Raw genomic sequence first — 27,812 nt, 5'->3', positions numbered from 1 at the left:
GTGCTCGATTAACACCCAGTGTGTGATATCTATTACACCAGGCTGTAATAGATATCAAAGAATCACAGAGTCAGCTGGGGTGGAAAAGACCTTGGAGATTGTCAAGCCCAACCAATGAAGTAACAGCACCTTGTGAACCAGTCCATGGCACTGAGTGCCACATCCAGTCGCTTCTTAATCTCCTCCAGGCATGGTGACTCCACCACCTCCCTAGCCAGCCCATCCCATTGCCCAATCACTCTTTCTGTGAAGAACTTCCCAATGTCCAACTTAAACTTCCTCTGGCACAGCTTGCACTTTGGTGTTGTTAGACCTCATGCTGTTGTATTCAGGTTCCTCTGCAGAGCCCTCCCATCCTCCCACAGATCAACACTCCCCCACAACTTGGAGTCATCTGCACATTTGCTAATAGCAGAGTGAATCAGCAGGTTCCTTTTTCCAGCTCAAAGCACTGGGAATACAGATTCAAGCGTTCTGCGCTGGTCATTTGCCTGTTCTGTTGCCCGATATGTCACAAATGTTGCAAAGAGGCAATCATGGGAAATGGCACTACTTTGGGGTGAGTAATTCTTCAGAGCTTTTAACAACGAACCAGTAACCTGCGACTGTTGACTCAACAGATAAATGCAGAAGGTAAAATTTTAATCTGAGGATCATGACATGGTTCCTATTATAATGAAAATGCCTCTGCTATGAAGTAATAGTAATTCTCTGAAGATGTTATTAGTATGTACTGTATGCTGCAATCATTCCACTCTCACTGCTTCAAGGGCATTTCCCCTGTATGAGCTGTTTATATTCTTCAAATAGTTTGCAAACAACTTCTTGCTTTGTAAAAGGGAAAGGCAGGAAAACTATTTACACATAAAAGAGGGCAAATCTGTGAAGATGACAGAAAGGCCTCTGATAATGCTGAGGAGGTGTGATTCCATAATGCCATGATTACATTCTGCTGCCCAGGATTGCTATATGGCAGTAAGATGTATGGATACATCTGGTATGGGAGTCTCATGAGGTGCAACAAGGCTAAGTGCTGGTGCTGCACTTGAGTCAGGGCAAATCCTTTTCTCAGTCCAGGCTGGAGGATGAACAGATCCAGAGCAGACCGGCTGAGAAGGACTTGGGGGTGCTGGTGGGTGAGCTGGCCTTGTGCTCTTGCAGCCCAGAAAGCCAAATGTGTCCTGGGCTGCATCCAAAGCACAGTGGGCAGCAGTCAAAGGAGGGGATTCTGTCCCTCTGAGCCACTCTTCTGAGACCCCATCTGGAGAACTGCATCCAGTTCTGGGGTTTCCAGCACAGGAAGGACGTGGACCTGCTGGAGTGAATCCAGAGGAGGCCACCAAGTTGATGTGAGGGATGGAGCACCTCTCCTATGAGAAAAGGCTGAGATCATTGGGATTATTCAGCCTGGAGAAGACATCGCCTTTGGGTGGCCTAATTGTGGCCTTCCAGTACCTGAAAGGAGCCTACAGGAAGGATGGAGAGACACTATTTACAAGGTTTTGTAATGTGAGGACAAGGGGAAATAGCTTCAAACTAAGAGGAGGTTTAGAGCAGATTTTTGGAAGAAATTTTTCACGGTGGGGGCAGTGAGGTAGGTGCTGGAAAAGGTTGCCCAGAGAAGGTGTGGCTTCCCCATCCCTGGAAGTGTTCAAGACCAGGATGGATGGAGCTCTGGCTCTGAGCAACCTGGTCTAGTGGAAGGTGTCCTTGCCCTTGGAACTAGATGATCTCTAAGGTCCCTTCTAACTCAAGCCATTCTATGATTCCAAGATCTACAAATGCACATGTATATAAATATAATGTTCCATAGATGAAAGAAAAGAACCTTTTTTTTCCTTCCTTGTGCAAACTGTGAAGCATTCTGCAACTACATGTTTAGGCTTGCTGGAACACAGAGTGGTGTGGCTGCTGGTACAGATTCAGTTCTGCTCTTAACAATCACTGGACTCATCAGGCAGGACTTTGTCACTTATTGCTGGCTTTCCGAGCTCCCACATCTTTCTCTTCTGGCTGCAGCAAGGACTTTGGGGAGCTGGTCATAGCACTTCTGTGGATATGATGGGAAATAGGTATTTGGCCTCAAAAAAGTTAGAAACACCTTATCTCCTGCATCCTCTTCCCCCTCCACATCCTCCTGGCATTGTGCTGCTGGTAGTGACACCACAATGAGTATATATCACCAGTCCAGCGGGACATAGGTTCCATTTTGGTCATTAAATCTGACCCCAGATCCTGTGCACCCGCAGACTCACAGGGGAGAGCAAGAGTGCTGAAGCATTGGCTTCCCAAAACAAGAGCTTAGAGCATTCAGCCTTCCTCTCCCTTGCCTTGCAGGGGCTTTGTTTTCCTGGCAGAGCAAGGAGGAGGTGGCTGCTTGCTTGAGGAGATGGAAGGTGACAGCTTGCTGCAGGAATGTCAGCCTGCTTGAGCCATCTAGAAAATTCCTCCTTTAGTGGTGCCTATGGCAATGTTGAGTAAAGCTCCTCCCTGCAGCAAAAGGGCAGGACCCATTTGGACTCTGAGGACCGCCCATGTCCCCAGGCCCTGTGTGCGACCTGCAGGAGATGCTGTTTGGCAGCACTGGGACAGGAGCAGCATGAACGTGTTTTCCCACAAAAAACTGGCTCCTGCTGGTATGCTGCCAGTAACACTGAAGAACAGAAGGAGATCTTTTAAGGGATAATATACTTCCTGATGCAGAGCATAATCTAGAGAAGGGTTAGCACAGAACTTTATCTACAGGCATTTTTACAAAGCTGATTGAAGCGCACAGCCTTAGCTCAATACCCAGACTTACAACGCATGTCCTCTGTGAGCTGTAATAAACATTACAGATAAAAATCCTCACAATAGCCTGAGATAAATACATTTCTGTGTTTTTATCCTCTGGTGTTTCCAACTCAGAGTGACTCACTCCTCTGACATACCTGCTGTGACTACAGGAAGTGACCCAAAGCCAGACTAAACACAAGGTTTCCAACTATTAGTGTGGATGGATGAGATTCTAATACTGCTACAGGCTGAATTTTTTTAACATTAAAATTAATGTAGGTATTCACTGGACTGCAAAAGTAGCAGCATATTTTTTGCTCTAATTTCAACCTTGCTATCAAAGCCAGATTAGATTGGTTGGTATTGCTAGAGAAGTTTGTCCAGAAAAAAACCCCAAAAACTTATACACAACCTATTACTGTTATACTACCAGTGAACAATTCCTTTGTTAAAAAGGAACAATTCCTTTGTTAAAAAGAAAAAAGAAAAAAGGAAAGAAGGAGAGAAAGCAAAAGATGGAAGCAAAGGAAATAAAGAAAGATTCTTAAAAGTGTTTACTTTTTATTGGGAAATAAACCTTTTTTCCATCTCAAAATGAAAATCTGCACAAGATAAACAATATTCTGAACAGGAAGCATCCCTCATGAATAGTCTCCTCATAGAAAAATAATGCCAGCATTAAATATGAACATGCTCTACATTATGCATACAGAGTAATGCGCTATACTTCTGCCTTTCATGAAATGACCTAAGCCCCATGAGTGAATTATAGATCTGGGGTTTTCTATCGTGGTATAAATAATTACTGTTTCAAAATGTGCCCGAGCAGTATCTGAAGGATAGAAATACAGGGATTTGGAAACTATGCTTTTTTGTATTTTAAGTATTTATACAGTGAACATGCATAATCATTCAAGTGCTCTGGGCACAAAGTTAGGCAAATGCCAATAAAGTTCCTGAAACCACTGAGCACTCCTCAGTTTACTTTCCAAAAAGCAGACTACTATTCAGATTATTTTGAGATTCACATTTGAAGTTTCATGGACTTCACCAAGTAAATCCTACTCTGCCGTACACAGAACTCCAGCAAATGAAATCTTAGGTATGCAACTGTGCAACAAATACTTATAATTAAGTTATTTTCATTAAAAAAAATTAGATTACACTGTTGCTGTTTTCATACATAGTGGTTTTTAGTGCATGAGCACAGGCAGCTACAGTAGTCATGGCCTGAAACAATTGTGGAATTACAATTTTGCAATCAGACTAGATCTTCAGAGATCAGTTCTTTTTTCTGCTTATTTTGTCCCTTTGATGACACTAAGAAAATCTTATAAAAACATAATGACACGAAACCTCACAATTCTCTTTTATTTGCTCTTTTATTTGCTCTTTTTTTCCCTCTAAATTTAGAAAGCTTCTTCAAAACACTGATTGCCAATGCTGTGAAAATTTACCCATTTTCAGCTTTTGGGGTTTCCCTGTTACTGTTTGTTCACAAACTGTGAATATACTTAAATTAAATAACACTCTTAAAATGACTAAGAGGGAGGAAAAAAGCCTCATTTTCTTAAGAGATGAAACACATCAGATAAACCTTACACCTAATAAATAAGTAGATATGCACTTTTTATGACCTGCTGACAAAGTTTCAGTGTAGAATATTTTAATATGAATTCACATTTTAGTTAAGCAGAGAAATTTTGGAATAGTTTTTCATTTTTCATGCTTTTGCATAACGTGTATGTTAATTATTCAACTAATTTAAGTTTCTTCATGCATAAGTTTCCTTTTTATTTATGCAGAGTTGACTTGACTGAGCAGGCTGTCGGAAAGGGTTGGATAACCCTTTCCTGAGCAAAGGCAAAACAAGCACATTTGTGAATGCTGAAACTGCATATTTTGGGGAATATGTGCTCAAGTAGCCCTCTTTTTTGCAGAACTTTATCAATATGTATTTTTGGCTCATATGCTGATGTTTTAAAAAAATCACTCTGATTATGAGATGACCTAGGTTTTGAGGCATCCAAAATAATAATTTGTTTTGACCATTTCTACTATACAAAAAAGGGGAAATATCCTAATTTGATGTGGAGCTTAAATAGCATTCACAAAGTGAAGAGTTATTAAATATATGTACTATTCATAAATTACTGTTCCTTAAGGCTGAGAAAAGAAAGGGCTGTCCCATTTCTCACAAAAGTACTGAAACCACCAGCCTACAGTCACTTTTACTGATTTCATGAATAATCAAATGCTGTTGAAAAGTAGAATTGTTCCAATAAGGGTTCCTGTGGCATTGCTCTGTTACAATTTATATGGCTGAAAAATCTCTTCAAATGACTCCTAATTCTTTTGTATTCAGGGAGTTGTTTTAACCCTCAGTACAACTCACCAATATTTCATACTTTTGCAAAAGCTATTGTTTTAAGGGCATTGCTCAAATCAGATCAGTAAAGCAATGTGCATTTTAGGGTGGGAAAATCCAAAAAAGTACAAAAATTAAATAAATAGCTCTGTCTTGTTTGAAAGGCTGTTGAAACAGTGCAGAAGAGTGTGAAAATGAATGGTGAAAGACTGTGAAGATTTCAGAAGAAAATGACCCTCAAATCATGAGATATCTAAACCTGCACTGCTTTGAAGTGTCCTAACCAGCAGAGATCAAATTGCAACAAATATGGGGGGAGAGTAGTTAGAGGACTTCTGAAGTCCATCAGTGAATGTAAATTACATTAGAAATATTTCCCAGTGAATTTTTCTTCATATCAGCTTAATTTCCCAAGGAGACAAGAGCTTGTGTGATTATTCTCTTTCACTCTCTTCAAATTACTTATGAACCATGGTTCAATTACAACAAGTTTTAAGAGACATTAAAGAACTTAAGAGTCTTGTTTTCTTATAAGTAACCTGAGTGGACAGGTTGCAGCAGGGGCTCAGAGCTTATTAGATATCAGACAATGTGTAGGAAGGATGCCTTTATGAAAGCCCTAATAGAGACAAAAGCTTCTGTGAAAATCTCTGCCCAAGAATCAATTTTTCATTAGATGTTTCTCTCCATTGCAAATACTTTGGTGTCCAGTGGCACAGATCCAAGTTTTCACATGGCTAGGTGGCATTTATAACCTCTGAGCCCATGCCTCCTCACCTTTTTCTCCTTTCCCTAAAGCCCACCCTTCGTGCTTCTCTTCCTTCTTGTCTCAGCTCACACTGCAGTATTTTCGTAATTAAGTTTAAAAGCCACGAGACACAATCTCATGGAAACCAGAGAAGATTTCTTTGTGCAGCTTATGGCACAATCCTGTGTTCTGAAATGTATTCAGAATAATGGCATTGACAAGATTTAGCTATATGTTTCATAAAATATTTAATTGTCCCACCAAGGCTAGTTTGGGGGAAAAAAAAGTAAAACTTTTTAAAAAGTCAAAACAAACGAGCTAAAAAAACCCCAAACCAAAAAACTCAAAACAAAAACCTCAAAACAGAACCACAAAGATCTGGTTTTACATCAGTAGGAAAAAAGACTAAAGTGGGAATTGTACCACATTATGGATAGAAGGTTAGAATGAAGTGATAGCAGACAAGGTACTTGCCTTAGGAAAAGTGGCAGAAGTGCTGTCTGTGATAAATGTTGGTAAGTTAGAATTTAACCATTTTAGCATCTTAATTTGGGCACCTCAGAGTTCAATTTCTCTTGCATGGCCTCGAAGGCTGAAATAGGTGTTTTTAATCTCTTTTTGTAATGTACTACTAACCACTAAAGTACATGTATGCCAAACTTGTGAAACTATTGTTAAGAGGGAAAAGAAACTTTCTTCACCTTCATTTAAATTGCAAAGAGTAAGTGCCCAAAGGGGCTGGTTGTGAAATTTGTTGAAAATGCATTTTGTTATTAACCAATTCCAAACCTAAAATATGTGACAAGCTTCTTTATCCTTCAGTGCCTGAAGCAAAGAAGAACAAAACAGTGTACTAATATACATCACATATAAACTTCTATTTTAATAGTAGAACATCATCAACCATAGTAAAGACAGGCAGCAAAAAATACTTCTAAACCTTCAAAAGTATTGATAACCTTTTCTTGCCATGCTACTGCAGTAGCACATTTGCCCCATTTTGCCTCTAATGGTGGGGTTTTTTTCACATTACTGAATTTTATATACATTCCTATTAAGAAGAGTCTATATCCCAGAAAGATAAAAGTCCCACACTAATATTTCCGCAGCTGAAACTACAGCTCCTTTTGAAGAGCTCCTGTTGTTCTCATGAAGCCAAGACTTCTTTCAGTGGAGAGAAAAATGCAAATGTCTCCTGATACGTATTTATGAGTAGGTAGCCCTTGCCAAAGTGAATAAAAGCATTACCCATACCTATTTATTTTGTAAATGAATTTTATTTTAATGATTAGAAGAGAGCTGTATACCTACAACACTAAGACGAAAAGTTTTACAATATTTTTCAGGGTCCTTAGAGCCTTGTTCCATATTTTGTGCTTATGTCATTGACACATTTCTTTTTAAGATTTTTTCCCCTTTCTCTTCTGTTTTTCCTTAATGCTGCTGTAAAAGCTCCACTTTCCTGAAGGGAACAGTTCGCCTAATTAGACCACATAAAAGACTTTTTATTTATTGACGTTATATTTTTGGTTGTCAATAAACTCATTAATTGTTTTAGACTTTGTCTTAGGAAAAAAAGAACTGAAATCTGCCATGTTTTGCCTTCCTCTTATTTTCTATAGAGGATAATTAAGTCAATTCTGGGTTTGAAGAAATGCTTGTCCATCCAGCTATAACTTTTGTAGGTTGTAAGGAAAATGACAACTGGCACAGATGACATGAACATTTCCCTATTAAGTTGAATGCGTCAACCGTTCCAGCATTTTAATTTTCATTTTCTTGTGAAGTTCCAGAATGCCCAATGCCTTCATTACAGTAAAAAAAAGATTGAACTTTGGAAGCATCCACCTATTAGATACTTAAAAAAAAAAACAAAAACAAAAAACAAAAAACAAAGGAGAACCTATCTCTACCTAGAAAAGTGAGAATCATTACTTCCTACTTTAGGAGAAAAAAACACATTTCAGATGTGTCATCTTTCTTTTGACAACTTTCCATCAATTAATATAGGAAGATCCCTGCTCTTGGTTTTCTTTGTCAAAAAAGACCAGAGACCAGATGGAGTTAGTGTGCACACAGCTCCTTTTCTTGTCACCAGAAGCTAATTATTTATATAAATAATAAACCATTCTCTCATTAATACAGAAACTGGAGATGCCAGTTTCTTCTCCCTTTCTTAGAGTATCTTTAATCTGTGGCTTTTGCTCACTTCCCACAGACTTTGATTTGCTGGAGGAAGCATGACCAGGATGTTGAACGTGGCACCTGTGCTCCGTGGAGATGGCTGAGCGTGGGCATCTGCTGCTGGCTGCCATCACAGGGGCTGGGGCCAGACTCAGATGGTCCCTGGCAGTCTTAGCATTCACATTTCAGGAGAAAACAACTCATTATCACCTTAATACACATTAGGAATTATGGGGAAATTGCTGAGAGAGTGATCACTCAAAGCACTGAAGGGATTGCTCAAAGCTCCCTCTGCTAACAGAAGGAAGCCCCAAAAGCTAAAGCCCACTGAAAAGTGGCATAAATATTTCTACTGTGGCTTTTTTGCCACCTTGTTTTCAATGCTACCTGTTACATGAACTCCCTCACTGATTGCTTCTCAGAGCTAATCAGTATCACTGCAGAGCTCAAATAATAAATACCACCACCAGAAAGCAGTGGGAGAATCACACACCTTCAGTCAAGAAATGGCATGAAACAAATGGATGGGGAGGATCAGTAGAGAGAGAGAGAGAGACAAAGCTGGTCCTGATGGCAGAAGCTGGGGAGGAGTTTTGTCATCAGTAAGGCAGAGCCACACATGTAAATTTAGTTGACAACAGGTAAGGATGGGTAAAGATCAGAGAGGCAACAACAGATTCACAGTTGTACAAGGTACATTGTACTGAACATGTTTATGAGATCTTGAAAACCAAGAAGGGCAGATTTAATTTAATTGAACAACAGCTGCAATTAAAACTTACTTCTGTGGTGGAAGAAAACCTATTGTTCAAATGAATTCTTTATGCTTGTCATACTAATTTTTTTTTCTTGCCAAATCAGATTAGACTAATTATAAGCCTATAATGACATCAAAACACCCCAGTAAACCAGCCACTTACAGCCAGAATCTGACACCTTATTCAGGCAATTTAATCTGTCATGGGACTACTCGGTATGAGTAACTGTAATAGAAGAGCATCTTTGGCAGTTAATAGTATATTTCATCTGTCAGTGTATCTCTAGATTAGCCATGCATATACTTGTGGTTAGGGTAGTAACTGATCCAAAAGAGAAGTTTGACTGATCCAGCTCATCTCAGAAAGAGAGATGTGAGAGACATTAGCAGAGATAGCCTGCTGTAATGCACAGAGTAACAGGAATGAGGGGTAAATTATTTATAAGGTCAGCATCACTGTTAATATGTGAGGCATCTTCTATAGCTGCTCTAATTAGGGCACAAAATCTTATAAAATTCTTTGTGACAATGGCAGCATCCATTTGTGAAGTTCCTGCCCAAGAGATAAATCTATCTTCAATTTGTTTGAATTTTTTTCCTTGTGGTTTAATTGAATGCTATCCGTTCTTTATATACCAACCCTGTACTAATGGAAACAACAATATTTCCCTCTTTTAATAATGACATGCTTGATGGAATTCAATATCTTAACCACATTCTCCTCTGGGAACATTAAGCCTGTTGTTTTCAGATGCCTTTAAGTTAAAAACCATCCAGCTATTAGTAAGAGATTGTTTGCTCTTAAAGCCATCGATTGATAATGGGTTTGCTAAGAGTAACGCTGGTCTTTGCTTTCCCGAAGGCTTTCTGTATTCATAAAAAAAATTAAGTTATGCAGTCTTTGGTTTATGTGACTCTTTTATTTTTTAACTTGACAACATGCATTAATTTCCAGCAGCATGATCTCCACTGTCAGCACCACTAGCTGTAACACACCCAGATCCTACCGAGGGGGTCACATCCCCACCAGTCTGCAGCTGACAGATTCATTTCCTACCTCCTCCTGAGACAGCCACGAGGACCGAGAATCCAGAGGTCCACTGTAATTACTATGTATATTTCAGATTAAATAAATGTGATAAAAGCCTCCATCTGGCTGTTGATCAAATGTGCAGAGGCAGGCTGATTTTCAGTGACATATTACAATATGTCTCTTGTAACAGTCCCTAATGCCAGCCTGTAAATTACTCACATTTGGGATTACTTGACTACGGCAGACAGAAATATTACTCACTGTTAAAGTGCTGCCTACTGGGAGCATGGGGGACGTGGTCTAATCTTAAAGCTGTTAAGCAAGGCATTAAGAAATAATGGGGCCATGTTTATTTTACTAAATGTTGATTGTGCTCGCACTGTTTGAAGATGGCAGACCCAATTTAATAGCAGCCTGAGCTTGTTCCAGATGCTGGAAAGCTGTAGAAAGTCTAACACTGGGGAAATAAGTATCAGTAGTGCTCCAGAGAAGAACTTTAAAAATCAGAAAAATCCTGCAAAATATGTCAATAATTTCAAGTTATATACTATCAGCAGAAAATAAAATAAAAATTCAGTAGTTCAGGGCCTTCCATTTAAGAAAAATCCCAACCAGAAAGTTCAAAAATAAAATAACACAAATTTCAAGGCAAAACCAGACAATGATGGTGCCATTTCATGATTTACTTTACAGCTCTCCTTCAGTGTTGGCTGCAACATGGAGACAGTCAAATTTAGTACATTACTGAAGGTCTTTTAAAAACCTATGATAAGAAAGAAAAGTTGGGGGAAAAAATACCTGGAGGATATTTACAGAGCAACTAATTGTGGTTTGAAGGGCTTTTCTTATGATTTATAGCTTCTTGAGCTTTATAGTTCAAAGATCAACAACCAAATTATTTCAAAATTGAGAATAGAAGGCTTATTAAAAAAAAAAAAAAAGCCAAATATCATTCATCTCTTAGTCAAAAGATGGATATTTCTGGTCTACCCTATTACATTGTCATGGTTCTTATTGCACATTCATCCTGCCCAGAAAGTGTAGCAGGACACTCTGTATAAATCAAGGCAAATTTTGGCCTTGTAAATTCATGCTCTAAAGCTGAGCAAAACACCCTTACTGTTGTACAGCACTTAAAAGAACAGCATCTTTGTACTGCAGTGGTTTCCACCTAGACATATGTCTGGAAAAAAGTTTTTGGAATCATTATGAGCCTATGAAAAATCTAGAAATATTCTTTTAATCTCCTATGTGATCATTCCAACAACTTTTCCTTTCTTTGCCTACTCAGTTCTTATTCTAACTGCATGAGATTTGCTATATAAACCCTTCACCTTAAATTGTCTCATTAGCCTGCATCACTTAGCATCCACTCTTACTTAACTGAAGTGGTTCATTAAATGACATTTCCTTTTAAAAGACCTCTAAAAACTTAGTCCTCCCTTTAGGAAGTCAAGAAGACAAATTGTGAAAGTGAAAAATAATTTTCTAAACAAATCTGGAATTAACACAACTTTTCCAAATGCCACTGCTGAGAAAATTTTTTTTTATTCTTTCTTTTCCCTTCCTTCCTATTAAGTCTGTTGCCTTTACATTATAGCCATTTAAGGGACATGGTATTTCTCTCTGAAGTATTATGAATGCTGAAACTGCTTAAAAATAAAGATGCCCTTCAAAAACATGATGACACCCTCTTTGATGCAGAAGCTTTTGTTAGTCAGTGAAATTTTGGACATTACTATCTAACCAACATCTCTAACAACATCATTCCCGACATGCAATAATAGACACTACATTCAGCTGGAAAACAGAAATTGTTTCTGAGAGCTGTGATGCTAAGTGTGCATATTTCAAGGGTGCTACAGCCCTTAATTCAGTGAAACATGTAAGCATGTTTTGAGACTTAAGACACTATTTAGTTCTTTTTTTGATTTGGAACTGGGCTGTTAGACCTCAACTCCAGCTTACAAGACACTGGCTACAGACAAGTTAAAGAAACAGCTAGGAATCCTGGAGCTGTGAGAAGCAGTGTTTTCAGCCTTCCTTGCCTTCTGGCAAACTTTAGCAGGCTGCTCCTCCTCCCGTGGAGGTGAGATTCATGAACTCAGAGCCCACTGTGACAGGTTCTGACACCAGCACATCTGGGGCGGCGCCAGCGGCAGCAGCGCTGGGCAGAGCAAAATCACAGAGTCCCCTCGCTGGGAGCAGCCTCTCATCAAAGCCCTGCTCCTGTCACTGGGCCAAGGAGGCAGCAAGGGGCCTCTTCCTCCAATATCCATTTTGATACTTAAGGTGGGAAGGGTTTTTTGCATCTCACGGCCAAGCAAAGTCCTGAAACCTTGCACTTGCTGTGCTTGGTGTGCTCACAGCAACCCCTAAGGCCCAGAGGTTGGGGAGGAGCTCCTCCAGGACATCATGCTGGTGGCAGCCTTTGAAAATAAGGTTTATCCAGGGAATTAGCATGGAAAACCAGATCTAAATCCTTGCCATTCAACAAATGCCTTGATGTGCAGTTTGGCAAAGTGTTCTCTTTTTTTGGCAAAGTGTTCTCTTTTTATCTGAGCCTCAGTTGCTTTGAAATAAAGTGAGGTTCAGGAACAATGTCTTACCTTGACTCACAGAAGGAATTATAAAAGAATGATTCTAGACGTCACAGGAGTACTGGTAAGGCAGGCACCTGCCTTTACACACAATATTCTATAAAATAGTATTTTAAAAGATTTAAAATTAACTTATGTGGGTTTATTTTTCACTAAGCTTTTTTGTTGGAGATATACATATATATTTTTTTTTCTTTGTTGCATGAAAGGAAAGTGAGTATCTGTTATTATGATTTTGCATAATGAAGAAATTAAAAGCTAAATGCTTTTATTTCAGAGAGGTGAGACTGAACAAGACAGCCTTTTGCAGTTGTGCCACTGGAAGTAATTCACACCAAGTAATCAATAAAGATAACAATAAATAGAAATATGGGAATAAGCCAGAAATAGGATGACTCTACTTCCAAATTATGGAAACAAACAGAGAAGTATTAGGGATACTGTTAAACACAGTTAAACAGGTCAGCATGAACTCTTGGGTTCATAAACAACCTTGAACTTAATAAGTAAGGATGTTACATTTTAATAATAGAATCATTGAGGACGTATGTCAGATGATACAAGAAGGTACAATAGAATTAATATTTAAAACAAGAACCAGGTATACTCTCCTGGCTTCAGTTTTGTTTTTCATCCCAGTAGTGTCTACTTTCCCACAAGTGCTAATAATTTATGCATTACAATTAAACTTAGAAAATTATGATTAAGAAGCCCTTATATTTAGTTACACAAAGTTACCTAAAATCTCAGGGGAGCAATGGAATATTAAGTGCTTTATTTGTATGCTAATCAAATGCAACAACACAGTTTGGAACTTTAAAATTACATGAAGCAATCAAACTGGCATCTAGTGGTCAAGGTTTCAGGGAACAATAAGGTATTCTTGCTATTTTTGTCACCACTGCGCAACAAAAGCAACCACAGCAGTCACAAAAAAAGAGCCACAAAATGTTAATGTTTTGGAACAACATGTGTACAGGTAGAGTGACTTCTGTTAATATGTAATTGTTCTGGCATGAACAAGTTTGGTATTTATAGAGATCATTGTGCCTTTCATTGCTACCACAAGGTTAAATCTTCATGGATAATCTTCATAAAACAGTATTGTTCCAAAACCTACCTTGACTCCACAGGTATAAGCCATAATACAATGTATTTCACACGATGAATGAGGAGATGCTGGGAGAATTACATGCTGAAGAAGAGAGAGTTGAAGGAGGAAAGACTTTTGCTGTCTTCTACTACAGGGGAAGGAGAAGAGATGATGGAGCCAGGCTTTCATTAGAGGTGTGCAAAGAAGAGAGGCAATGGACCCAAGCTGGCACACAAGAAGTTCAAACTAGCTATTAAGAAATTCTTATTCACCACAAGGATGGTCAAACACTAGAACAAGTTATCCAGAAATGCTGCGGGTTTTCCATGCATGGACATATGAGAAAAATTCATCTGAACGAGGTCCTGAGCAATCTGATGCATCATGACCCTGCTCTAAGCTGGACTTGGACCAGCTGATCTCCAGATGTGTGTTAAAACTTTTATCATTCTACCTTTCTAGGAAAGGGGCCATAAGCACCAAGATGAAGACTACATTAAAAAAAAAAAAAAAAAAAAAAAAAAAAAAAAAGAAGAAAGTCTTGCAGTTTTCTGCATCTTAAAATGAACAGTTAATAATAAACCAGCATCCAGGAGGATGGATGCCAAGATCCTGCTACTGCTTTAGGTCATGCTGTTCTTTCTGTGTTGTTTTACATTGCTGCCATCACTGTCATATCCATAGTGCAAAAATTCAAAAGGCTCCACAATTTCTTTTTTTCCTGTATTCTAGTGATGGACACACAGGAGTTCATATAAAACCATAGAAATCATATCATAGAAAGCAGGTGTATGTTAGTAGAGGAAAATTCTATGCAATATAAAGGGCCTTGTCTTCCTGTCACATTATTTTTTCTCAAAATAATCTGGTTTTAATCTCACAAACAAAGTCTCAGAATTCTAGGAAAAAAAACAAAACAAAACAACAAAAACAAATGAAAAAAACACCAAAACCAAATAAACTGTAAACTCTACACCAGATTATTTCAGAGAATGTTTTACAAAGCATTATACATAATGAGAATGTCAGAGATCAGCAAATTGTTCCAATGGACTTTTCATCAAATTATATTTACAATTACTGAGAGGTTAGATTTGCAAAGAAATGAGCTGACATTTCAGCATTCTGTGGCAATTTCAGAATTTTCAGTCAGGATCTCAGTTTTATGGCCAGCTTGACAAAACTATTGTAATTCTGTTTTCTCAGGTATAGCTAGGTTTATTTATAGCCAGGTCAACTAATTTGAAATATCTTGTATCTCTTTACTCAGTAGAGAAATTGTCATGCAAATAAAACTCTGGATGGTGGTGTCTCTCTGTAATAGTAGGGAGTAAGAACCAGCAACCACAGAAATTGCCTCTCTGCCTGTCAGAGTTGATATTCAATGCACAAAACATTTTGTAGATAAAAATATGCTGTATCTTATCTCCATGTAATAACAGTGAGCACGCGCTTTTCAAAGTACACTGCAGACCCCAAACGCAGCGGGGGCTCCGATGGAAATACCACATGGAAGCCCTCATCTAACAATCTGACAACTAAATACGTGGTCCAAATCTTCTCCCCAAACCTGAGGAGATAAAAATCCTGCTGCAAAAATTCTGGCCTGAAATTTCTCTCTCCGTGGAGTTTCCTATGGGAAAACATTCTGGTGAGCATCAGCCATCTCTTTTTTCCTTCCACTTTCTCATATCCTTTCCTCTCTGGTGACATAACTTGACTTCAAGGAGAGGAAAATTTCTCAGAATATCTGTTAATGATATTGTGTCCCAACTCTATTAGGAGTGTGCTTACACACAGTTTTCTGTGTTTTCTGCCTTTCACAGCTCTCTCTTTCACCATCCTTGTCCTCTGCTACTTTTCCATGAAAGACGCTCATACAGATTCAGCAATGCTGTCATTTAAAATTACTTCAGCGGTGTCACAAGCATCTCCACAAATCCTGTAATTGCCTTATTATATTGTTTCTGTTACTTTCTGCTATTGCTTTGGAAGGGAAGAACTTTTCCTGGTCCCACAAAAGTAGGCTCCATGAGACACCTGGCATTTGTTTTTTTCTATTCAATGTGAATGCGTACTTGAGATGAGAACCAAATGAACATTTAAGTATCTTTAGTGCATCTTCAGGCAATTTGATCAGCAAAGTCATGAAGAGCGTTCACAGAAGAGTGGCTTAAGCCATTTAAAGGACAGCAAGACAAATGCACTCCTGAAAATAGATCTTTGGATAACTGATATGCTGTACTGCACATGCCTGGAGGCAGCATTCCTTTTTTATACACCTGTGGACCTGCCTGCTCCAAAAAGTTGTTTTAAATTCACAAAGTAGGTGTCTCTAGCCCCAAGTTGCCTGAGGCCCCAAGCAATTTGTTTTACTTTAAGAGTGTTAAATACACACTTGAAAACAATTCAAACCAAAATGTCCTAACCACAGTTACTTTATTCAAGATGCAACATGAAGGGGAACAGAATCATTATGTTTCACTAGGGATGGAGAAGTTAACAAAAATACAACATTAAATACAATTCCTCCATGCATTAAAGGAGGGTGAAACTCCCTGAAATACCAAGGGAATCACCAATACAAAATTCCATGTCAGTTGCACTAACATTACATGACCAGCTTCTCACTAAGAGACAGAAACTAATATTAAGTCCCCAGAAATGGACAGTGATGTTTTGGGAGAAGTAGGGCTTTGTGACTTTAGTTTTAAAAACACCCTTTTGAGTGGAACTGTCTTGGAGCAATGGATAAACACAGGAGCTACTGTTGGTATCTAGAGGGGCTACCTAGAAGAGAGGCTAGACAGAGTTAAAAGAATAAAGTAGGATTTCTGTCACAGCTGTTGATTTAAAACATGATGTTTGAAACACATGTACATTTAGTTGATAGGCTCTATAATTCATTTGCATTCACCACAATTTAGTTTAAACAATTCCCTTTTAGCATCTTATGACAGGAATTTATAGTTAATTAATTAATTTTCCATACTATTAACATCTTAATATTTTTATGAGAACACAGAAGAAAGCAGTGTATGTGAAACCTTGGAAGATTTTCTTCTAAGCACTGCTTTTTTACAGAATTTATCTTCCAGGTATTAATAGGCAATCTGCAGAAGCCAAGATGCACAGTTAAATGTAAATCGCATTGTCTAATGTTCCTTAAATTTGGTCTTCGAAACATCTGCTTTTCAAGCTGTATTTACCTGTCTGCTGAAAGTCAGGAAAATTACAGCAAGACTTTTTTGCCTGAAGAGATGTCTGTCGTTTCACAGAACAGATGCAATGAAAAGCAGTTGACTTCCCTTTTTCTGAAATATGCTGGAGAAAAAAAGAACCCCAAAAAACCTTGCCCAAACAAAACAAATAGTTCAGTTTTCCTTCACATCCACACCATCCAACCATTTAAACAAATGCTATCATGACTGAGTCCCCCATCAGAGGCTTAGCACTGAACAGTTTAATATTGTGTTTGCTTCATGCTTGCTTTACTTTCAGTATCTAAGGATGCAGCCTTGTCCCACCTGACTCAATATACATTTCAAGCTTTTAAATATTTAAGACATCTTAAAACTACCACTAAGAGCTGTTGGCTGACAGAGATGGTTTTCATCCAATCCAAACTACTTCTGGGACCTTCTTAGTGTGAAGTGCTCAGAGATGTGTTTCTTTGTGTGGAGAAAACAAACCCCATTCTGCAAAGCACTGAAAGGTATTTTTCTCATGCACATCTTGATGTGGTGGTCTGGCATGTATATAAACACAGTGTCACTGAGAAGGCTTCTTGAACCAGATTTGTAATCTTTAAGGGAAGCCTGTCTTGTTAGAGCAGAGAACAAACTCTTGAATTGTCTCCAGCCTGGTGGCAAAGAACCACCTTGTGCTGGTAAATGCCCAAGTCTAAGCAGTAAAACTTCAGGAAAGATCACATTGATCATTTCAAATTGCACATTTTGGTAAAACTCTTTTTTGTGGATGAGTGTTTTTTTTGTTTTGTTTTTAGAGACAAGCTTTATAATCACCTATTGCAGAAATCCTTGTTGAAAATGCTGACACATAAAAGAAAATTTAAAAGAAATAATATTTTTTTAGTCCATAGACTAACACAGAGAAACAAATACTGAGGGAAGTGACAGAAAAAAAAAATCTCTCCTCTTAATTATCAGTTCTCAGAATCTGACTTTAAATTATTCATGTGCCAACAGGATGGATAGGGTTACTGTAGGACTAAAGAATTCCGGAGTATGGTCCTTTAAAGGGGCAACAGTGTGTAGGTGATCCATGACACTACAAAAGTACACGTTCAGTGGGTTGCTTAAAGAGAAAAAATGTTGTGAAGCACTCTAGTACAGCACTTTGAAATGTCTCATATGTGCCTTCTGAGGAAACACAAAAAAATGGTGGATGTGATTGCTTTTTTGTAACTGACAACAGCATTTGATATCAAATCTGACTTTTTGAGGCAGGACCTGTGTGAAACAAGCAGCTGTGCATCAAAACCAAAATGTTCTTCCAAGGAGCTACAAGAAAGGCCCAAGACATAAAAGGACTGATAATTATAACAGCACAAACATAATGAGCTCTGAGTGTAATTGATAGTGAGTTGAACTGTTCTTTCAAATTAAAAAAAAAACCAAAATCATTAAACCATTTTCAACATGTTTAGGGAGAGTTATTCTACTGCTAACATTTTAATAGTGTTTTTACACCTATATTGCACAGGAACTTTTTATTCTAAGAACACCCTGAAAACTGAATGACTAATTTCAATATGTTACACCTTGTGAAACATTTTAAAAATCAATTATAACAAAAGAAACGTCACACTGGTTGTGGAAATTTTGGAAAAAGCAAAGTAACGCTTTCTTCCCAGTATTTTGTCCTTATTAACATTTTTTATACAAGACCATAAACAGAATATTTTAAGAGATTTTTAAGAAACAGAAGAGACTGTAAAGACTGTGAAAGGGAGAAAAGAGTCTGCCCTAAGAATGAAAACCTCTTTCTGTCCATTTTTCTTCACTTCAGTTCATGAACATTGTTGAGTCACAGTGATGTAACCATGACTTTTGCTGCTTCCTACAAAATAGAACACGGTAAAATTTAGCAGAAAGTCTTACTGCACCTTTGTGGGTGAAACCAACAAGGACTAAGAAAAATTACTGTGTATATTTTTTCTCTCTGTTTGCCAGAGGTAGGGAAAGGAAAGGCAGATTTTCAGAGGTTCCTTAGAATAATGAGTTAAAATCAGCATGCCCTTCTCTTAGTTATTGCTGTTAGTATTAGTAGTTTTATTTAACATATATAGCTTTCTTTCCCATTTTGGAAAATTAGAATTAGTGTTATAAAGTGCCCTTGTGCTTGCTTCCTCCAAATGCTGCCCCTTTGCCCAGCATTTAAAATAAACTTAAGTGGTGATAGGAAATAAAATATATATCTTTCCCTGGATTTCACTACTGCCCCTTTCTAACCTTAATGCATTTAAAGAAAGAAGAAAACCAACAAAGAAATAAAATACAAGGAAGAACAGAGTCTCTGCTTTGGATTTGCTGTGGTGCCCAAGTATTTACTATTATCAATGAGGGGGTGCTCAAACATGGAATGACGTCCTGAGAAGAGTGAGGGTGGGAATAGCTCCAATGGTCAGCCTTTATTAGGTCAGCAAGAAACTTCAACCAGCAAAACCAGATTTCAAGGCAGAATACCAGTCAATGCTCTAGTCACTGTTGCACAATTAGCAAAAGCCAAGTGGGCAAACAATGCATATTTCAGCATGCTTTCCATTTTTTTCTTCTTCCCCCCCCCCCCCCAAAATTGTCTGGTTGCTTTGCTGTTGCTAAATTCCTTTTGTTTTCAAAGAATTTCATTTTCTGTCCACTGAAGCAAAACTGAAGAAAAAAAGTGAGAAAATGACGGGGCAACTAGGCAGGTAAAATCCTTGTAAATCCTACTCCAAACTGCTTAAGATTCTGATTCCCTACTTCAGGGAGATAAAAAACCCTGTTGGCATAGTCTGAGTTGCACTGATGTCTGAGTAGGAAGAGTTTACTGTAGATTTGGAAGCTTTCCTTCTGAAAAAAAAGGAAGGAAAAAGCAAGAAATTAAGATTCTTCTGTTATGCTGGGGTTTTCTAAAACACAAGCCCCAATGATAATGAGAAATATAAACAAACAGAAATTAGAAGCATTAGAAGTGGTCACAAACTGCTGAAGGTCTCCATTTAATTAGCATTCAAACTGATAGCAAGCCATCTAGCTCAATTTGATTCATTATGAAACACTACTGGAGAAACAGAAAAATAACATAATTCCTAATGATTAAGACTGCCATTATGTATATTTGTATAGGCATCAGACTCTTTTCAAGTTGCTGGGACCAAGCCAGGATTCCAATTTTTGCCTGAAGCAGCCAAGAGACGCTGGTGAAATGGAACAGTAACATCCCTACTGCAAACAAGTGTGCCTTTGAGAGTGTGTGTTCAGTTCAATTGAATTCACACATAGGGGCAGAGCCTTCTCTGCATCACCCAGTGGAGGAGAAGTGCTGATAAATGTCTGCTATATATCCTTTAGCATACCTCAAACACCCTGTGTATTCCTACACCTGTAGCGCTACATTAAGCTGAGGTATGACTTTTGTTTTTGCCTTAGCACCAGGAGATAAAATTGAGACACATTTAATGGATCAGCTCAATAACTTCTTTACCCACCCACCCTAACTCCCCCAAACTATCCAATTCTGAATATTCCCTTCATATATTCAGTGTAATGTGCACAATTTGATACATGGAATATCTTATACATGGATTTACTGGGTTAGACTCACAGGGCTTGAGCCCTGTAAGCCACTGTTCTTTTACAGCCTTCACTGATGTGCAGAAGCTAAGAGCCTGTTCAGGGTACGTAAAACCAAATAACTTGGATGAAAATGTCTCCACAGATCACGAACTTCTACCCATCGACACCTCTCCAGCTGTTTCTTGTCATTTTTCTCTCACTCACAAATGGGTGAGTACTGACAAAAATCAAGAGTAAAATCCACACACTTCTAGATTTTCAGGGCTAAAAGTCAGTTTAGCCCTGAAACTAGACTGATTCATGACTGGCTGTGCCTTCTCCTGCCTCTGTCCCAGAGGGAGAGGTGTGACTGAGTAGGATTTGTTGGCAGGTAGAGTCCCACACCAGGCATCTCAGGAAATGCAGGGTCAGAAATGACATTCTGCTAAGAGGAAAGAACCACAGCAACATCACATCTGGTCTCCAGCAGAGGTGCCTGCAGAGCATCATGGCTCTGCTTTCTCTGTCCAAAGAACCACAGCACATCTTCATACGTGCTCCATGACCTTCCTCAACACAAAAAGCAACTTGAATTTTATGTCTATCACCACAGGAATAAAAACCGAAACAAAGTCTCTAATTACACACCATATTTTCCCAAAGAAAAACCAAAACCAAAACCCAACAAAAAGTCACAGTATTGTTTCCTTTAACCCACTATAAAAAAATTCTTATTTTTAACGCTCCATTCATGGATTTTGTAACTTCTGAATATTGAAAAATGTGGGGTTCTTTGGCAGAAAAAACAATGCATTTGTATATATTATTCACTTCATGATCATATAAATCTTCCTTTCTTGAGATCATATAAATCTTCCTTCATTGGTACCAGGCTTAAATTGAGATTTGTCTAATAGTCAGCAACTTAATCTGATTCTGTAAAAACTGTGCCCAATTTTTAACCTGTGTTTGCTGTGGTAAATGAATGATGACTTACACAGCAGCATGTTTACATGGTTTGTACATCAGGAGGATTTTAGCAGTAAATTATATTGTTAGAAGATTTAGGTTAACTATGTTGGATTAAGGTAGAGGGTTGTAGCAGTTGTGATTTAATCATCTCGCAATATTCCGTATTTTTATCTGTGGTTATAAAATCTGAATTTGTATTACCCGTCTCTCTGCTTTATGTTCCTTATTCCTACCATTATTGTAACAGATGCTCTTTGGGTTTCCCCTATCACTTCTGTTAATTGTGGAGCCATTACTGCTATTACAACCTTGAGCCACCCAGGCAGTATTTCTTTGCACACACCACCAGTGCAATTGCCAAATAGTTTGATAATCATTTTACCACTCAACTCACGCAGTAGCTGGCCATAGAGGGAAATTATTTTTCCTTTACAGCAATAAGACTTACATTTGATGAACATTCTCATCAGATGGTATCTTTTTTTTTCCACTGATAAAGTGAATGATATTGTAGGATGAGTAAATGCCTTTTTCATCTGCAATTTTTATTTGCGTTATTTGGAAGGAGGAAAATTCATAACTTGATTTTACTATGTCTTTGAAGCAGAGTGACTTGGCAATAAAGAGTCCAAATTAAGTAGTTAATTTTGTTAAGATGTGTTACATCACTATTATTTATGGCAATAATGGGGGAATTGAGCTGCATTCTCAAGTATCTCTGTCTCCTTCACAACCATTAGACTTTTATTTAGCTTACAAATACAATATTAAATTTAGGGGAAAAACTTGCAAATTCTGTAACAGCAAAAGAAAACATACTTTATTCAAAAACATCCTTTAGGAAAGCACAAAAGACGTTTATGACTACATGCATAATGAGTTGCCTGTATACTTTTATGTTTTCAGGGTTGAGGCCTAATTAAAATACACCACGGTATCTTTGAGAAATTATGCTCTGTGACAAAAAGTTCCAGAATTTGCTATTTTTCAATCCTAGCCATGTCCTAGTCTTTTAATTTTACACAAGCAAATAAATGTAACTTTGTAAAAATAATATTTCAAAATAATGCAGACTACTTAAACAACCTAGTTTTAGTGGTTTATGACAAGACAGTCTCCAATTCAGACTGCAAGTGTTTTTTTTTTCCTTTTTACCAGACAATTAGGAGAGAAATTGTTTTAGTTTAGAGTTCCAAACAATGTACTGAGAGCACATTTTCCAGGTAATGTTAGAGACAGAGTGGGCAGGATGACAATAATGTCCACACATTGCATGAAGGCGTTTCTCTACCATCTCTCTCTCACATCTCTCTCTCCCTGCTGTACCTCACTTAGCCAAAAAATGGTGGAAGCCCTTAAAAAATATATCCTAAGCCAATAGAAACTTCTAAAGGGCAAGTTCATGAGCAAAAGGGGCCCACAATGGTGTTCAAAAATGCTGATGATTTGTGTAATGATCACTGCCTTGGTCTGATTTTTTTAAGATATGGATCAAATGGTTTTTACCTATGTTTGCTGTGGTATGTGAACTCTGCTATGGATAGCAGTATATTTACATTGTCTGTACACCAAAAATACTTTAATAATAAATTATACTGTTACCATATTTATTTTAAGTACACTGGATGAATGTAGAGGTATATTACAGTTGTGATTTAGTAATCTTTCACTTTTTAGTATTTATATCTGTGGTTATTAAATTACTATATATTTAAATTTATTTTTAAAAACATTGCAATAAAAATAGCCTTATAGTCTAGCTATTAGTAGCTAGACTAGTCTAACTGGAATAGTCTAGCTATTTTAGTCAACTTTTGGAAGGGCATGTTCTGACTCAAGAATTTTATTGTTTCGAGTAGTAATTAAAGCTATGATTTCAGGTTGTTATGTTTTTCTTTTAAATGATGACAAATAGAACATTTTAATTCTTTTTTTCCTGTTCAGAAAAATCTGAATAAACAGGAATATCTGTACTAGATGGGAAAACACCACCATCCAGTCAAATTTAATTTACAACCAAATGAAAAATTGAATACCTAACATTTCCCTTGCTCATTTAGCTGTTTTTTTTACTCCAGAGTCTAGAAACTTTCTGCATTGGTGACTGTATTCACATCATTCACTTTTTTCATGTCATTTCTAATTTAATTTAACTGCTGCCACCTCTCTCTCCAGCTCTTCTCCAAGGTGAAGAGTGCTAGTGTGTTTAATCTCTCTTAGCACAGACACCATTTGCAAAGATCAGCCATCCTTCTCACTTTTTTTTTTTTTTTTTTTTTTTGCTGCTGGGTGAGCAGAACTCCATGCTGCATTTCCAAAGCAGAGGTTCAGTATTTCCAAAGCAGGGAAGGCACACCGTAAGGGGCACTCCTTAAGGTCCCTCCTTAAGGTCCACCCCACATTTATGAAGTGACAAAACAACGATTCCTGTTTGGGTTTCTGCCCCTCTCCTTGCATGAAAATCATTCTTTCTCTCCAGCAATAGGCAAGATTGCTGCAGGGTCAGGTGACAGTGACAATGACACCGTAAGGCTCTGTCACTTGTTTCCTGGTAGTGAAATAATTAATACCACTTTAGGTGCCAAATGAAAGATTTTTGTGCTCTTCACAGTCCTGAAATATCTCAAGCCATTTTACAAGTGGCTTGTGAAAAAAAGCTCTACTGGGCAGGAGGGATAAGGGAGGATTGCCCCCGTTATTACATGAAGGAAAAATATGCATAATATCTCATAGATTTTTATACACACTTTGACACTGAAAATTATGAACCTTTCCTAATTTAATCATAAAAGTGATTTCAAATTTACATGAACTGCAAGATGACAATGCCTTTCTGCTAAATACTCTCACTACATTAAAAAAAATCTGTGGACTAGGAAAGGGGAATGTTCAGCATATGAGTAAATAGTTTAAATTTGTTTTAAATTTCTGTCTTAAAAATATAGCTGTACAACTGCTTTTTAGCAGCAGAAACATTTAGCATTATCTACTGTGGTACTGCAGATGTTCAGATATATATTTGGAAAATGAGTAAAAATTTGAAATCAAATTACTTTTTCTTTCTTTGAAGCAGGTTCTGTGGACACTTCAGACAAAATTGGGTCTTATCTTAATATTCACACTATCAAAGTTGTGAAGTGCTACATAAAATGAGCAAATAGAGTAAATGCTGGATAAGTACATAACAATATAAATGCTTTAAGCTTATCATGAAAATTATTTATCTATAATAACACAGACTGGGTGCCAAGAAAAAAGAACAAACTAAAACCCCTCATTTTTGTTCTACTTGTTTCAGTATGCAATGAATAAGTGCAAAAAAAAAAAAAAAAAAGAGCAAATTATTGGAATATTTCGCCAAGATTATGCCATAGTGTCTTCTAGATAACCTTCCAAATAAACTTTCTGAAATAAAAGTTCAAAGAATGAGGTTTACCAATAATGTCAAACAGGGTCCTAACGTCCCACAGACACACATGCATTTAAATCAAAAACCAGATGTAGCTTCCCTGATTTCCATGGGATTGCTGAAACATCACAACAAATGTGGGTTTGCAGGATCAGGGCAGGATCTGCAGCCTGACTACTGTCCCTTGTCCTGAAGACAAGAAATCAGGTAATGGGAAGGCACCTAGAAAAGTGTGAATCTTAAGAATATTTTGCGTTTTTATGGGGTCACAAACACATTCAATTAATATGTAATCCTAATGTATGTTGAATGTTATGTGAAGCTGACAAAAAGTTCTTAAATTTTAGTAAATTTACCATCTGTAAAGTTCAGGCTGAATAACACTGCTGGATTGCAGGTCCCATTCTTTGCCATGCTCTTGCCCTGCTATGTATGTAAGGGGTGCTGCCAATGCAGCACAGCTCTGCTGCTGATACATCATTTTCCTTTTGATTGCTGAAAGAAAAGCTGCGGAATGCAGTCAGGATTAGTTCACATTCCTACAACAGTGAGTGGGCATCACGTGTTTTCCAGGGACTTACCACCTTACAGACTTAAAACCCCACTTTTTTCAGTCCCATTTACTTTCATTTTTAGGTTTTTATCTGTATTTTTCTTTAACTGCAATACCGGCAATGCAAAACCAATAATTAATGCTAATGAAATACCAGCAGATAAAACTGAGATCTTAAGATATAACATGTTGATGGAAAGAATAAATTTATTGACATAGGTCAATCAATTAACAAAATAGATAAGAAACAGGTGCTTTTTTGGCAGAAAAAGGGTACATTCCATTTGGAAAATTCCATTTACTACATTTACTAATAAATAACTCACCCATGGTAATTTTTGACCTAGATCTGATGTCTGAAGTTAAGCTTTAGTTGATATTCAGGACTAATGAAGCTGATTCTTGGAACTCTCAACTGACCAAGACTCTGAGATTATTTGACTGCCATTTTCCTTTTTCCCTTTTCCAGCAGCCATCCTTTTAACATACTTTTAATATTGCAATATGGCTAAAATAACTGCCCTTTTCCAACACTGGTCTTTTGAACACAGTACAAAAGACCCTCTTCTAACCCTTACAAAGAGAATTAAAATAGGTTTTTTAAGCATTAAAAAGCCATTTATTGAAGGGATCCAGCAACAGATGGGAAATCTATGACTGTAACTTTTCTAAACGTTTCTGTGCCTTTTAAAAAATTACATTATTCCATAATGTGAATCCTTTGATTATAATTTATTTGGAAGGGAAGATGACCTAAATTTTCATGTGTGATATTAAATGTAAAGCTTAGATCTTTCCAGGAACCTCTCTCAACTGGAGGTTTGTGAGTTCCAGTGCAACCTTAGGCATCTGCTGTGGCTGCCACGATATAAATGCTAGGGATGAATAGAATACAATGGAACAAAATAGAACAGAACAGAAAAGCCACAGTGAAAGGGACCCACAGTGATCATCCAGCTCAACTGCCTGATTGCTTGAGGCCTGACTCTCAAAAATCCTGATTGATGGCATTGTCCAAAGCCTCCTAAAGAGTGACAGGGATGGGGCATCTACCACCTCTCTCTCCAGGAAGGCTGGTTCAGAGCTTGACCACTCTCCTGGTAAAGAAATGTTTCCTAATGCCCAGTCAGAATCTCTCCTGGTGCAGCTCTGAACCATTCCTGTCACTGGATGCCAAGGAAGAGGTCAGCACTGCCTTCTCCACTTTCCCTCCTCAGGATCAGCCTCCTTTTTTTCAGACTAGACAAGCCCAGAGTTCAATTAAATGGATTAATGCCAATTCTGATTCTGAATGAAGAAGGCAATTGAAATATGGCATACCTACAGTATTACCCTGAGTACATTCCTTTTTAAAATCAGTTAATCAATAGCAAAAGTGAGATAAATAAAAAGTGAATGATAATAAGAAAAAATGTGATAGAGAAATATGAGGTTGAAATGGGCTACAATAGGGAAATTGAAGAGGTTACAATGCACAGAAGAAGCCACTAATTTTCTTTTATCCAGCTTTGTTTTTTCCTATTGCCTTCCTCAATCATCTGTTTGGCCAATAACAGACCCATTGAATTTTAGACACTTGTGACTTTAAATACTCACTAAGAGTTTTTACCCTGGCTTTTACTGAAGTCTGTGAAAGCATGAAGAATTAGCAGCACCATTCTGTAGCCAACAAAAGACAGAAAAGGGTTTAAGCCATGTTCAATCCTACAAAACCTAAATCAGATGACCCCAAAAGGAATGAAGACTGTTTTAAATGATCTCTTTTTAAATTTTAGGTATTGAGTATGCTTAATTTTGTTTACATTGAGAGACAAAAGTGTAATATAGGATTGTGTTTGAATACTGAACTAAACTCAAATACTGCCATGTATCAACCAACCATAGATTAAAATAATTCTTCATAAAATGGTTTAATATAGTAGGATTTTGAAAGCTGTTCTGTCTAGAAACCAGGACAGTTACTAATAGGTTTAGAAACCTATAAAAACAGGTAACACATTTTCAACAGTAAAAAACAATTTAAAAAAAACCCTCTGAATGTATTTGAGCAGCATTAACTTCCAAAGCCTTTGAATCTTCTCCTTATGTTCTATCTTCAGAATGCAGCTTAACAGTTCATCACTTTTTTAATAAAACAGACACATTTGAAAATGTGTTTTAGACTGACCCATGTGTTGTTCATATTATGAGCATTATTTTTTATTTTATTATATACAAGTGCATGCAGACATTGCCTATATAAAAAACAAAACACAACAAAAACCCAGAAGAAAAAGTTTCCTGCCCTTGAACTTTCCTGATGTTCTTAATTTCTCCATAACACTGCAAATATAACAGAAGCAAGATGTTTCAGACTGCATACAAGCCATCTATTTTATTATAGAGTGTAAGGCAAGCACACACTACTGTGAATTTCTGTTGTGTATGAATTATTCCCTGAATGTGTATTTAGCTGAGTAGAACTATGCAGAAATCCTACAGTCCACTCACATTTCTTAATAAATATAAAGAATCACATTCTGTATGGGAAAACAAGACTGA

General features: G+C 37.5%; 1 protein-coding gene across 4 annotated transcripts in view; it reads right to left on the bottom strand.

Moving 5' to 3' along the window:
- CADM2 (cell adhesion molecule 2) overlaps positions 1-27,812 on the bottom strand; it is a 585,014-nt gene that overhangs the window by 9,973 nt on the left and 547,229 nt on the right. The window lies entirely within an intron of this gene.

This window comes from Taeniopygia guttata, chromosome 1 (assembly GCF_048771995.1).
Source record: "Taeniopygia guttata chromosome 1, bTaeGut7.mat, whole genome shotgun sequence".
In the NCBI taxonomy this organism is placed as follows: Eukaryota; Metazoa; Chordata; class Aves; order Passeriformes; family Estrildidae; genus Taeniopygia; species Taeniopygia guttata.
The sequence above is the reverse complement of the archived record's forward strand: the minus strand, read 5'-3'. Positions and strand labels throughout refer to the sequence as shown.